Here is a 13,177-nt window from a genome sequence, read left to right as displayed (position 1 = left end):
TGTTCCGATCCAGTCGGAACAGCTATTGTTTTCGTCGAGATTTTTATTATTTTTATTATTATTATTATTATTATTATTATTCTTTGTTTCCGCCTAAAACCCCATTGTGTTTGTACAGCGTTTTTGTTTAGGCCCCTACTCCTAAAGTATTAGGATAAAATAGTTAAATCATATATCAAATTGAAGCTTAGAGCCTAAGGTTTACTCTAATAAAAAAGTGTAAAAATTCTTCATTAATTAACCACGTGGTCTTCATTTGAATTTTTAATTTGTAAACTTGATGCAGTCACTTTCATGTTATTGTGAAATATTCTCTTTGGTAAATGCCATACAGTATGTACCTATCATGAGTTGTGACTTCTTGAGATGAGTCTACGCGTTTGAACATAACTGGATGCAGTCACCTGCATGTTATTGTTAAACATTCTCTATGGTAAATGCAATTCAGTATGTACCTATCATGAGTTGTGACTTCTTGAGAGGAGTCTACTCAAGTTTCTTTTTCTTGTTTTTCTACATACGTTCTGGACCACAGCGCAGTGTCTGCTTCTTCGTTTCCTAACCGAGTTCTGGACGTACACAAAGGCATAGGGTTTTCGTTTAGCGAACGTGCGTATATAAATAGGGGTACGTTTTTGACGACGACGACATACCATGGTGTCTACAGAATTACACTAAACTTAAACAGTTTGAAGATAATGATAGTTGAAAGCTTCCCTTAAAATATTACTTGGTGTGGTATTGTAGTTTTTGAGAAATTAGTGGAAAAAAACCTGTCAACGTATGACTGGGACCGAGTTGGTTTGGGACCGAGTTGACCGGGTTCGTTTTGGAGAAATGAGTGAAAAAACTGTCAACGTATGACTGGGACCGAGTTAGTTTGGGACCGAGTTGACCGGGTTCGTTTCAGGCGACGAGCGTGGACGACAAAAATAGAACGCCTGGGATTTGGAATCTTTTACGGGTGAAGTCGGGGACCATAACCCTAAACTAATTCAAGTATTTCGCTTTCTTTTCGGAAATTATACCACGACATACAAATACTCTTTGGCAGGAATTCAAAAGCAGCGATTTTATTATTCTGACGTTTCTCTTGTGGTTGAGTGGGTCACTTGTATAGAGCTGCTTATAATAAATAGGCAAAACATTTTGCTTTATAAAAATGCAGAAATTGAGCAGAATAGTGGCTAAATGTTATAGAGCTACTTATTATAATCAATAGGCAAATTATTTTGCTTTAAAAAAATTGCAGATGAGCAGAATACCTTGAATCACAACTTGTACTTGTATTTGCCGTGTTTAGCTGCTTTTTGTGTTTAAAAAGCTTTAGTGTAGTTTGGTCTTGGGCCAATGGCTTTTAAGGGAAAGAATCGCAGAGCTTACGTAATCATGGAATTGTGCTTACGCTAAGCGTATTTAACAGCTTAGCAAGGAATGCGTTCTTGAGCGTCACAGTTCCCAATAAAAAAATGCTACAGTTGACTAATTGTGCTCAACTCCTGCAAAACTTTCTCTGCGAAAACAACAGTGACTTGAAAATTAGATTTTGCATTCGCAGGATAATACCCGTGGTTTACTTACGTGCAAAAGTAGGCCGGGGCGACTAGTGTGCTTAGTGTTATAGTCGCGACTACAAATTATTGTTTGAGTCACGACTACAAATTATTATTCGAGTCGCGACTACTATTTTTCTCTACTCTGTTATAATCGTGCTCAAACGTTGACCCGACTACCTGTCTGGTGAAACACTTAGTTGTGTTGCTTCTTACAATTCGCAACATATAATATAACGTGCGCTTGCAACACTTTGCGGCACAAGTCTTGAGAATCCGTAATTTATCTCGACAAGTGTCGTAGTTGGGTTTGAGGTGCGACTAGTCCAGTTAGTAAATTTCACTAGTCACCCAGGCCTATCATGATGGGAACTTGCTTATTAAGGTTTTATCGCGAATCGCAAAATTTTAAGAGAGGGCGCTGTTGAACCCACACAAAGGTATAGGCGTTGCGAGCGCGAGTCATAGAAACTGGTAGATACCGCCCCATATTCCTTCCCAAAATGCATTGCGGTTCTGAATCGCGATAAACCTTCTGAAAAATCTTGTGCGAATGGGCCCAATGTAGTGCTCTGCTCTGGAAGCAAAGATTCAGTGCTTAGAAGAAGCAGTGAATTCTGCGCTTACGTCAAGCGAAATACACTGCTTAGCAGGGATTTCTTTTGTTTGTGTGCTTCCAAGCTCGCACATTTTATTCCGCGCATGCACATTTAGCAGAAAATGGTGATCGTAGGTGCAGAGTTTGGTGGTTACGAGTTCAGTAAAATCCACTCGAACTAGATCAAACATCAAACCACCAACCAAATACAAGGATTTTATCATTAAGTAGTTTGTCACATGGCAATGGACTCTAAAGATACTGGCATGAACTCAAGAAACCAACCAAATCAAACAATACTGAGTCAAATGCAAGTTTTTACATTATTCAACTAGGGACCACTCATCTTATATACCGCCCTCTATTGACAGTGAAAATCCTTGCAGCACCATATCTCAAGAAGTGCAGGACCAATTTTTACACTGTCTGTAGTGAAGACTCCTTGGGGCATGGACATTAATTTTGAAAAACTGTGACCTCAAGTTGACCTCTACTTCCGGGTTAACCGGAAGTGGGACCATATCTCAAGAGTTACACAACCGATTTAAAAAAAATTCTTCAGTTATAGACTCCTTAGGTCTTAAAAACTGTTGGGAAAAACCGTGACCTCATTTTGAATTCTTCTTCCGTGTCAACTGGAAGTGGGACCATATCTCAAGTGCCATTGAACCGATTTTCAAACTTTTTTTTCAGTTTAGACCCCTTGGGCATTGGAGATTAGCCTTAGGTTACCGTGACCCCATGTCGACCTCTACTTTCGGGTCAACCGGAAGTGGCATCATAACTCAAGACACTATTCAACATTTCAAACTTTTTTTCAGTTATAGGCTCCTAGGTCATTTTAGCACATAATCTAAGCAAAAGAACACGGAACAGCTTTGTGTTTGTTCACAAACACCTAATGTCTAGTTTTGTTTTGTGTCTGTGGTTTGAATCTAAGCGATGCAAGCCGACAATGGAGGCAGCCATATTCAGCAATTTTGGGCAAGTTTGAAAATGCCAGGAGACGGGGTGCCCAAAATGGTTGGTGTACAAGTTCGCTCAGTGTCGGTGAACTTGACCATTATTCCTGAACTTGGTAGGCTAGACAATAATCTGGGTACCCGGTGTGGTTTGAAAAATACCGCATCCGATGATCAACTTGCAGAGACCCTGCATCAACTCCGTGGTGCTCAAAAAAAAGTCAACGCAAGCATACTCCGAATAGCTGGCACAAAGAGTGTTTTACGGACGTCAATATTCTCTGGAGAGAAATTCAAAGTACAAAGATTATTTTGAACCCCAATAATGTTTTTGATCCACACATACTATACACCAGAGGAAAGCCTTATTCATGGGCTACACGTTAACAATTGTTTTGTGTCTGTGGCATAAATCTGCGCAACAAGGGCGGCGAAAAAACTACCCCTCACCCTAAGGGAGAAAAAAGGCTAACAAAGTAAGTTTTTCTTCAAATAATGACACTACACAGAGGCCCATATCATATCCAACACGTTATTGGATTCGCACATACTATACACCAACGGAAAGCGCTAACCATGGGCTACAGTTTTATGTTTTTGTTTTTGGATCTAAGCGATGCAAGCCGACAAAGGAGGGAGCCATTTTCGGCAATTTTGGAAAACGCCAGGAGACGGGGTGCCGAAAATGGTTGGCATACAAGTTCGCTCAGAGTCTGTGAACTTGACCATGATTTCTGAACTTGGTGGGCAATTTAATGCATGATTTACACGGCGCGTGGTGATCAATGGGAAAAAAAAATATATTCATTGAAAAAAAAAAAAAAAACAGACTAATAAAAAAACTGTCAGCTATGCTCTTGATTTTCAAAGCGAGGCTAGAGGCCAGGGAGTGGACCCGACACACACCCCAAAATTCGGGGAATTTAATGCATGATTTACACGGCGCGTGGTGATATAAATAGGAAAAAATATATATTCACTGAAAAAAACGCCCGGACTTATAAAAACTGTGAGCTATGCTCCTGAATCATTCTGGAACTAAAAATGCTAGAGAGACGCAGTTTGTACCTGAGTCATCCTTGCATGTCCCTTCATCCGAATTTCAAAGTTTTAGGGCGCTTCCATACTTCTTGATAAGGAAAATGACAAGTAGGCGGCTGTGCTCCGAAGCTAACTCAACAAGCCAAGCTATGGGATTTTTGTGCACAGAAAAGATCACAAGTTACAACTGGTCAATTCGATCCCAAATACTTGCTCAATCTAAACAAGTTTTGCACTATTCGATAGATATGATCAAGGGCTTTCCTCGCGTGTCAAACTAAGTGTGGTGGGGATTTTCAAAGCGAGGCTAGAGGTCAGGGAGTGGACCCGACACACACCCCCAAATTCGGGGAATTTAATGCATGATTTACACGGCGCGTGGTAATAAAAAGAAAAAAAATATATTCACTGAAAAAAAAAGCCCGGACTTGTAAAAACTGTGAGCTATGCTCTTGAATCATTCTAGAACTAAAAATGCTAGAGAGACGCGGTTTGTACCTGAGTCATCCTTGCATGTCCTTTCATCCGAATTTTAAAGTTTTAGGGCGGCTTCCATACTTCTTGATAAGGAAAATGACAAGTAGGCGGCTGTGATCCGAAGCTAACTCAACAAGCCTCCCTATAGGATTTTTGTGCACAGAAAAAATCACAAGTTATAATGGTCAATTCGATCCCAAATACTTGCTCAATCTAAACAAGTGTAGCACCATTCGATAGATATGATCAAGGGCTTTCCTCTCGTATCAAACTTAGTGTTGTGGGGAATTTCAAAGCGAGGCTAGAGGTCAGGGAGTGGACCCGGCACACACCCAAAAATTCGGGGAATTTAATGCATGATTTACACGGCGCGTGGTAATAAATAGAAAAAAAAATATATTCACTGAAAAAAAAGCCCGGACTTATAAAAACTGTCAGCTATGCTCTTAAATAACTCTGGAACTAAAAATGCTAGAGAGACGCGGTTTGTACCTGAGTCATCCTTGAATGTCCCTGAATCCGAATTTTAAAGTTTTAGCGCGGCTTTCATACTTCTTGATAAGGAAAATGACAAGTAGGCGGCTGTGCTCCGAAGCTAACTCAACAAGCCAAGCTATGGGACTTTTGTGCACAGAAAATATCACAAGTTACAACTGGTCAATTCGATCCCAAATACTTGCTCAATCTAAACAGGTTTTGCACTATTCGATAGATATGATCAAGGGCTTTTCTCTCGTGTCAAACTAAGTGTGGTGGGGATTTTCAAAGCGAGGGTAGAGGTCAGGGAGTGGACCCGACACACACCCCCAAATTCGGGGAATTTAATGCATGGTTTACACGGCGCGTGGTAATAAATAGAAAAAAAATATATTCACCGAAAAAAAGCCCGGACTTATAAAAACTGTGAGCTATGCTCTTAAATAACTCTGGAACTAAAAATGCTAGAGAGACGCGGTTTGTACCTGAGTCATCCTTGAATGTCCCTGAATCCGAATTTTAAAGTTTTAGCGCGGCTTCCATACTTCTTGATAAGGAAAATGACAAGTAGGCGGCTGTGCTCCGAAGCTAACTCAACATGCTTCCCTATGGGATGTTTGTGCACAGAAAAAATCACAAGTTACAACTGGTCAATTCGATCCCAAATACTTGATCAACCTAAACAAGTTTAGCACCATTCGATGGATATGATCAAGGGCTTTCCTCTCGTATCAAACTTAGTGTTGTGGGGATTTTCAAAGCGAGGCTAGTGGTCAGGGAGTGGACCCGACACACACCCCCAAATTCGGGGAATTTAATGCATGGTTTACACAGCGCGAAGTAATAAAAAGAAAAAAAATATATTCACCGAAAAAAAGCCCGGACTTATAAAAACTGTGAGCTATGCTCTTCAATAACTCTGGAACTATAAATGCTAGAGAGACGCGGTTTGTACCTGAGTCATTCTTGAATGTCACTGAATCCGAATTTCAAAGTTTTAGGGCGGCTTCCATACTTCTTGTTAAGGAAAATGACAAGTAGGCGGCTGTGCTCCGAAGCAAACTCAACATGCTTCCCTATGGGATGTTTGTGCACAGAAAAAATCACAAGTTACAACTGGTCAATTCGATCCCAAATACTTTCTCAATCTAAACAAGTTTAGCACCATTATATAGATATGATCAAGGGCTTTCCTCTCGTATCAAACTTAGTGTTGTGGGGATTTTCAAAGCGAGGCTAGTGGTCAGGGAGTGGACCCGACACACACCCCCAAATTCGGGGAATTTAATGCATGGTTTACACGGCGCGTGGTAATAAATAGAAAAAAAAATATATTAACCGAAAAAAAACCCGGACTTATAAAAACTGTGAGCTATGCTCTTAAATAACTCTGGAACTAAAAATGCTAGAGAGACGCGGTTTGTACCTGAGTCATCCTTGAATGTCACTGAATCCGAATTTCAAAGTTTAAGGGCGGCTTCCATACTTCTTGATAAGGAAAACGACAAGTAGGCGGCTGTGCTCCGAAGCAAACTCAACAAGCTACCCTAAGTGATTTTTGTGCACAGAAAAAATCACAAGTTATAACTGGTCAATTCGATCCCAAATACTTGCTCAATCTAAACAAGTGTAGCACCATTCGATAGATATGATCAAGGGCTTTCCTCTCGTATCAAACTTAGTGTTGTGGGGATTTTCAAAGCGAGGCTAGTGGTCAGGGAGTGGACCCGACACACACCCCCAAATTCGGGGAATTTAGTGCATGGTTTACACGGCGCGTGGTAATAAATAGAAAAAAAATATATTCACCGAAAAAAAGCCCGGACTTATAAAAACTGTGAGCTATGCTCTTAAATAACTATGGAACTAAAAATGCTAGAGAGACGCGGTTTGTACCTGAGTCATCCTTGAATGTCCCTGGATCCGAATTTTAAAGTTTTAGGGCGGCTTCCATACTTCTTGATAAGGAAAATGACAAGTACGCGGCTGTGCTCCGAAGCTAACTCAACATGCTTCCCTATGGGATGTTTGTGCACAGAAAAAATCACAAGTTACAACTGGTCAATTCGATCCCAAATACTTTCTCAATCTAAACAAGTTTAGCACCATTCGATAGATATGATCAAGGGCTTTCCTCTCGTATCAAACTTAGTGTTGTGGGGATTTTCAAAGCGAGGCTAGTGTTCAGGGAGTGGACCCGACACACACCCCCAAATTCGGGGAATTTAGTGCATGGTTTACACGGCGCGTGGTAATAAATAGAAAAAAAATATATTCACCGAAAAAAAGCCCGGACTTATAAAAACTGTGAGCTATGCTCTTAAATAACTCTGGAACTAAAAATGCTAGAGAGACGCGGTTTGTACCTGAGTCATCCTTGAAAGTCCCTGAATCCGAATTTTATAGTTTTAGGGCGGCTTCCATACTTCTTGATAAGGAAAATGACAAGTAGGCGGTTGTGCTCCGAAGCTAACTCAACAAGCTACCCTAAGTGATTTTTGTGCACAGAAAAAATCACAAGTTACAACTGGTCAATTCGATCCCAAGTACTTGCTCAATCTAAACAAGTTTAGCACCATTCGATAGATATGATCAAGGGCTTTCCTCTCGTATCAAACTTAGTGTTGTGGGGATTTTCAAAGCGAGGCTAGTGGTCAGGGAGTGGACCCGACACATACCCCCAAATTCGGGGAATTTAATGCATGGTTTACACGGCGCGTGGTAATAAAAAGAAAAAAAATATATTCACCGAAAAAAAGCCCGGACTTATAAAAACTGTGAGCTATGCTCTTAAATAACTCTGGAACTAAAAATGCTAGAGAGACGCGGTTTGTACCTGAGTCATCCTTGATTGTCCCTGAATCCGAATTTTAAAGTTTTAGGGCGGCTTCCATACTTCTTGTTAAGGAAAATGACAAGTAGGCGGCTGTGCTCCGAAGCAAACTCAACATGCTTCCCTATGGGATGTTTGTGCACAGAAAAAATCACAAGTTACAACTGGTCAATTCGATCCCAAATACTTTCTCAATCTAAACAAGTTTAGCACCATTATATAGATATGATCAAGGGCTTTCCTCTCGTATCAAACTTAGTGTTGTGGGGATTTTCAAAGCGAGGCTAGTGGTCAGGGAGTGGACCCGACACACACCCCCAAATTCGGGGAATTTAATGCATGGTTTACACGGCGCGTGGTAATAAATAGAAAAAAAAATATATTCACCGAAAAAAAACCCGGACTTATAAAAACTGTGAGCTATGCTCTTAAATAACTCTGGAACTAAAAATGCTAGAGAGACGCGGTTTGTACCTGAGTCATCCTTGAATGTCACTGAATCCGAATTTCAAAGTTTAAGGGCGGCTTCCATACTTCTTGATAAGGAAAACGACAAGTAGGCGGCTGTGCTCCGAAGCAAACTCAACAAGCTACCCTAAGTGATTTTTGTGCACAGAAAAAATCACAAGTTATAACTGGTCAATTCGATCCCAAATACTTGCTCAATCTAAACAAGTGTAGCACCATTCGATAGATATGATCAAGGGCTTTCCTCTCGTATCAAACTTAGTGTTGTGGGGATTTTCAAAGCGAGGCTAGTGGTCAGGGAGTGGACCCGACACACACCCCCAAATTCGGGGAATTTAGTGCATGGTTTACACGGCGCGTGGTAATAAATAGAAAAAAATATATTCACCGAAAAAAAGCCCGGACTTATAAAAACTGTGAGCTATGCTCTTAAATAACTATGGAACTAAAAATGCTAGAGAGACGCGGTTTGTACCTGAGTCATCCTTGAATGTCCCTGGATCCGAATTTTAAAGTTTTAGGGCGGCTTCCATACTTCTTGATAAGGAAAATGACAAGTACGCGGCTGTGCTCCGAAGCTAACTCAACATGCTTCCCTATGGGATGTTTGTGCACAGAAAAAATCACAAGTTACAACTGGTCAATTCGATCCCAAATACTTTCTCAATCTAAACAAGTTTAGCACCATTCGATAGATATGATCAAGGGCTTTCCTCTCGTATCAAACTTAGTGTTGTGGGGATTTTCAAAGCGAGGCTAGTGGTCAGGGAGTGGACCCGACACACACCCCCAAATTCGGGGAATTTAGTGCATGGTTTACACGGCGCGTGGTAATAAATAGAAAAAAAATATATTCACCGAAAAAAAGCCCGGACTTATAAAAACTGTGAGCTATGCTCTTAAATAACTCTGGAACTAAAAATGCTAGAGAGACGCGGTTTGTACCTGAGTCATCCTTGAAAGTCCCTGAATCCGAATTTTATAGTTTTAGGGCGGCTTCCATACTTCTTGATAAGGAAAATGACAAGTAGGCGGTTGTGCTCCGAAGCTAACTCAACAAGCTACCCTAAGTGATTTTTGTGCACAGAAAAAATCACAAGTTACAACTGGTCAATTCGATCCCAAGTACTTGCTCAATCTAAACAAGTTTAGCACCATTCGATAGATATGATCAAGGGCTTTCCTCTCGTATCAAACTTAGTGTTGTGGGGATTTTCAAAGCGAGGCTAGTGGTCAGGGAGTGGACCCGACACATACCCCCAAATTCGGGGAATTTAATGCATGGTTTACACGGCGCGTGGTAATAAAAAGAAAAAAAATATATTCACCGAAAAAAAGCCCGGACTTATAAAAACTGTGAGCTATGCTCTTAAATAACTCTGGAACTAAAAATGCTAGAGAGACGCGGTTTGTACCTGAGTCATCCTTGATTGTCCCTGAATCCGAATTTTAAAGTTTTAGGGCGGCTTCCATACTTCTTGATAAGGAAAATGACAAGTAGGCGGTTGTGCTCCGAAGCTTACTCAACATGCTTCCCTATGGGATGTTTGTGCACAGAAAAAATCACAAGTTACAACTGGTCAATTCGATCCCAAATACTTTCTCAATCTAAACAAGTTTAGCACCATTATATAGATATGATCAAGGGCTTTCCTCTCGTATCAAACTTAGTGTTGTGGGGATTTTCAAAGCGAGGTTAGTGGTCAGGGAGTGGACCCGACACACACCCCCAAATTCGGGGAATTTAATGCATGGTTTACACGGCGCGTGGTAATAAATAGAAAAAAAATATATTCACCGAAAAAAAGCCCGGACTTATAAAAACTGTGAGCTATGCTCTTAAATAACTCTGGAACTAAAAATGCTAGAGAGACGCGGTTTGTACCTGAGTCATCCTTGAATGTCCCTGAATCCGAATTTTAAAGTTTTAGGGCGGCTTCCATACTTCTTGATAAGGAAAATGACAAGTAGGCGGCTGTGCTCCGAAGCTAACTCAACATGCTTCCCTATGGGATGTTTGTGCACAGAAAAAATCACAAGTTACAACTGGTCAATTCGATCCCAAATACTTGATCAACCTAAACAAGTTTAGCACCATTCGATAGATATGATCAAGGGCTTTCCTCTCGTATCAAACTTAGTGTTGTGGGGATTTTCAAAGCGAGGCTAGTGGTCAGGGAGTGGACCCGACACACACCCCCAAATTCGGGGAATTTAGTGCATGGTTTACACGGCGCGTGGTAATAAATAGAAAAAAAATATATTCACCGAAAAAAAGCCCGGACTTATAAAAACTGTGAGCTATGCTCTTAAATAACTCTAGAATTAAAAATGCTAGAGAGACGCGGTTTGTACCTGAGTCATCCTTGAATGTCACTGAATCCGAATTTCAAAGTTTTAGGGCGGCTTCCATACTTCTTGTTAAGGAAAATGACAAGTAGGCGGCTAGCTCCGAAGCAAACTCAACAAGCTACCCTAAGTGATTTTTGTGCACAGAAAAAATCACAAGTTACAACTGGTCAATTCGATCCCAAATACTTGCTCAATCTAAACAAGTGTAGCACCATTCGATAGATATGATCAAGGGCTTTCCTCTCGTATCAAACTTAGTGTTGTGGGGATTTTCAAAGCGAAGCTAGTGTTCAGGGAGTAGACCCGACACACACCCCCAAATTCGGGGAATTTAATGCATGATTTACACGGCGCGTGGTAATAAATAGAAAAAAAATATATTCACCGAAAAAAAGCCCGGACTTATAAAAACTGTGAGCTATGCTCTTAAATAACTTTGGAACTAAAAATGCTAGAGAGACGCGGTTTGTACCTGAGTCATCCTTGAAAGTCCCTGAATCCGAATTTTAAAGTTTTAGGGCGGCTGCCATACTTCTTGATAAGGAAAATGACAAGTAGGCGGTTGTGCTCCGAAGCTAACTCAACAAGCTACCCTAAGTGATTTTTGTGCACAGAAAAAATCACAAGTTACAACTGGTCAATTCGATCCCAAGTACTTGCTCAATCTAAACAAGTTTAGCACCATTCGATAGATATGATCAAGGGCTTTCCTCTCGTATCAAACTTAGTGTTGTGGGGATTTTCAAGCGAGGCTAGTGGTCAGGGAGTGGACCCGACACATACCCCCAAATTCGGGGAATTTAATGCATGGTTTACACGGCGCGTGGTAATAAATAGAAAAAAAATATTTTCACCGAAAAAAAGCCCGGACTTATAAAAACTGTGAGCTATGCTCTTAAATAACTCTGGAACTAAAAATGCTAGAGAGACGCGGTTTGTACCTGAGTCATCCTTGATTGTCCCTGAATCCGAATTTTAAAGTTTTAGGGCGGCTTACATACTTCTTGATAAGGAAAATGACAAGTAGGCGGCTGTGCTCCGAAGCTAACTCAACATGCTTCCCTATGGGATGTTTGTGCACAGAAAAAATCACAAGTTACAACTGGTCAATTCGATCCCAAATACTTGATCAATCTAAACAAGTTTAGCACCATTATATAGATATGATCAAGGGCAATCCTCTCGTATCAAACTTAGTGTTGTGGGGATTTTCAAAGCGAGGTTAGTGGTCAGGGAGTGGACCCGACACACACCCCCAAATTCGGGGAATTTAATGCATGGTTTACACGGCGCGTGGTAATAAATAGAAAAAAAATATATTCACCGAAAAAAAGCCCGGACTTATAAAAACTGTGAGCTATGCTCTTAAATAACTCTGGAACTAAAAATGCTAGAGAGACGCGGTTTGTACCTGAGTCATCCTTGATTGTCCCTGAATCCGAATTTTAAAGTTTTAGGGCGGCTTCCATACTTCTTGATAAGGAAAATGACATGTAGGCGGCGGTTGCTCCGAAACTAACTCAACATGCTTCCCTATGGGATGTTTGTGCACAGAAAAAATCACAAGTTACAACTGGTCAATTCGATCCCAAATACTTTCTCAATCTAAACAAGTTTAGCACCATTCGATAGATATGATCAAGGGCTTTCCTCTCGTATCAAATTTAGTATTGTGGGGATTTTCAAAGCGAGGCTAGAGGTCAGGGAGTGGACCCGACACACACCCCCAAATTCGGGGAATTTAATGCATGGTTTACACGGCGCGTGGTAATAAATAGAAAAAAAATATATTCACCGAAAAAAAGCCCGGACTTATAAAAACTGTGAGCTATGCTCTTAAATAACTCTAGAACTAAAAATGCTAGAGAGACGCGGTTTGTACCTGCGTCATCCTTGAATGTCACTGAGTCCGAATTTCAAAGTTTTAGGGCCGCTTCCATACTTCTTGTTAAGGAAAATGACAAGTAGGCGGCTGTGCTCCGAAGCAAACTCAACAAGCTACCCTAAGTGATTTTTGTGCACAGAAAAAATCACAAGTTACAACTGGTCAATTCGATCCCAAATACTTGCTCAATCTAAACAAGTGTAGCACCATTCGATAGATATGATCAAGGGCTTTCCTCTCGTATCAAACTTAGTGTTGTGGGGATTTTCAAAGCGAGGCTAGTGGTCAGGGAGTAGACCCGACACACACCCTCAAATTCGGGGAATTTAATGCATGGTTTACACGGCGCGTGGTAATAAATAGAAAAAAAAATATATTCACCGAAAAAAAGCCCGGACTTATAAAAACTGTGAGCTATGCTCTTAAATAACTTTGGAACTAAAAATGCTAGAGAGACGCGGTTTGTACCTGAGTCATCCTTGAATGTCCCTGAATCCGAATTTTAAAATTTTAGGGCGGCTTCCATACTTC

The sequence above is a fragment of the Asterias amurensis genome, chromosome 7 (assembly GCF_032118995.1).
Source record: "Asterias amurensis chromosome 7, ASM3211899v1".
Classification (NCBI taxonomy): domain Eukaryota; kingdom Metazoa; phylum Echinodermata; class Asteroidea; order Forcipulatida; family Asteriidae; genus Asterias; species Asterias amurensis.
This window is presented reverse-complemented; position numbering follows the sequence as displayed.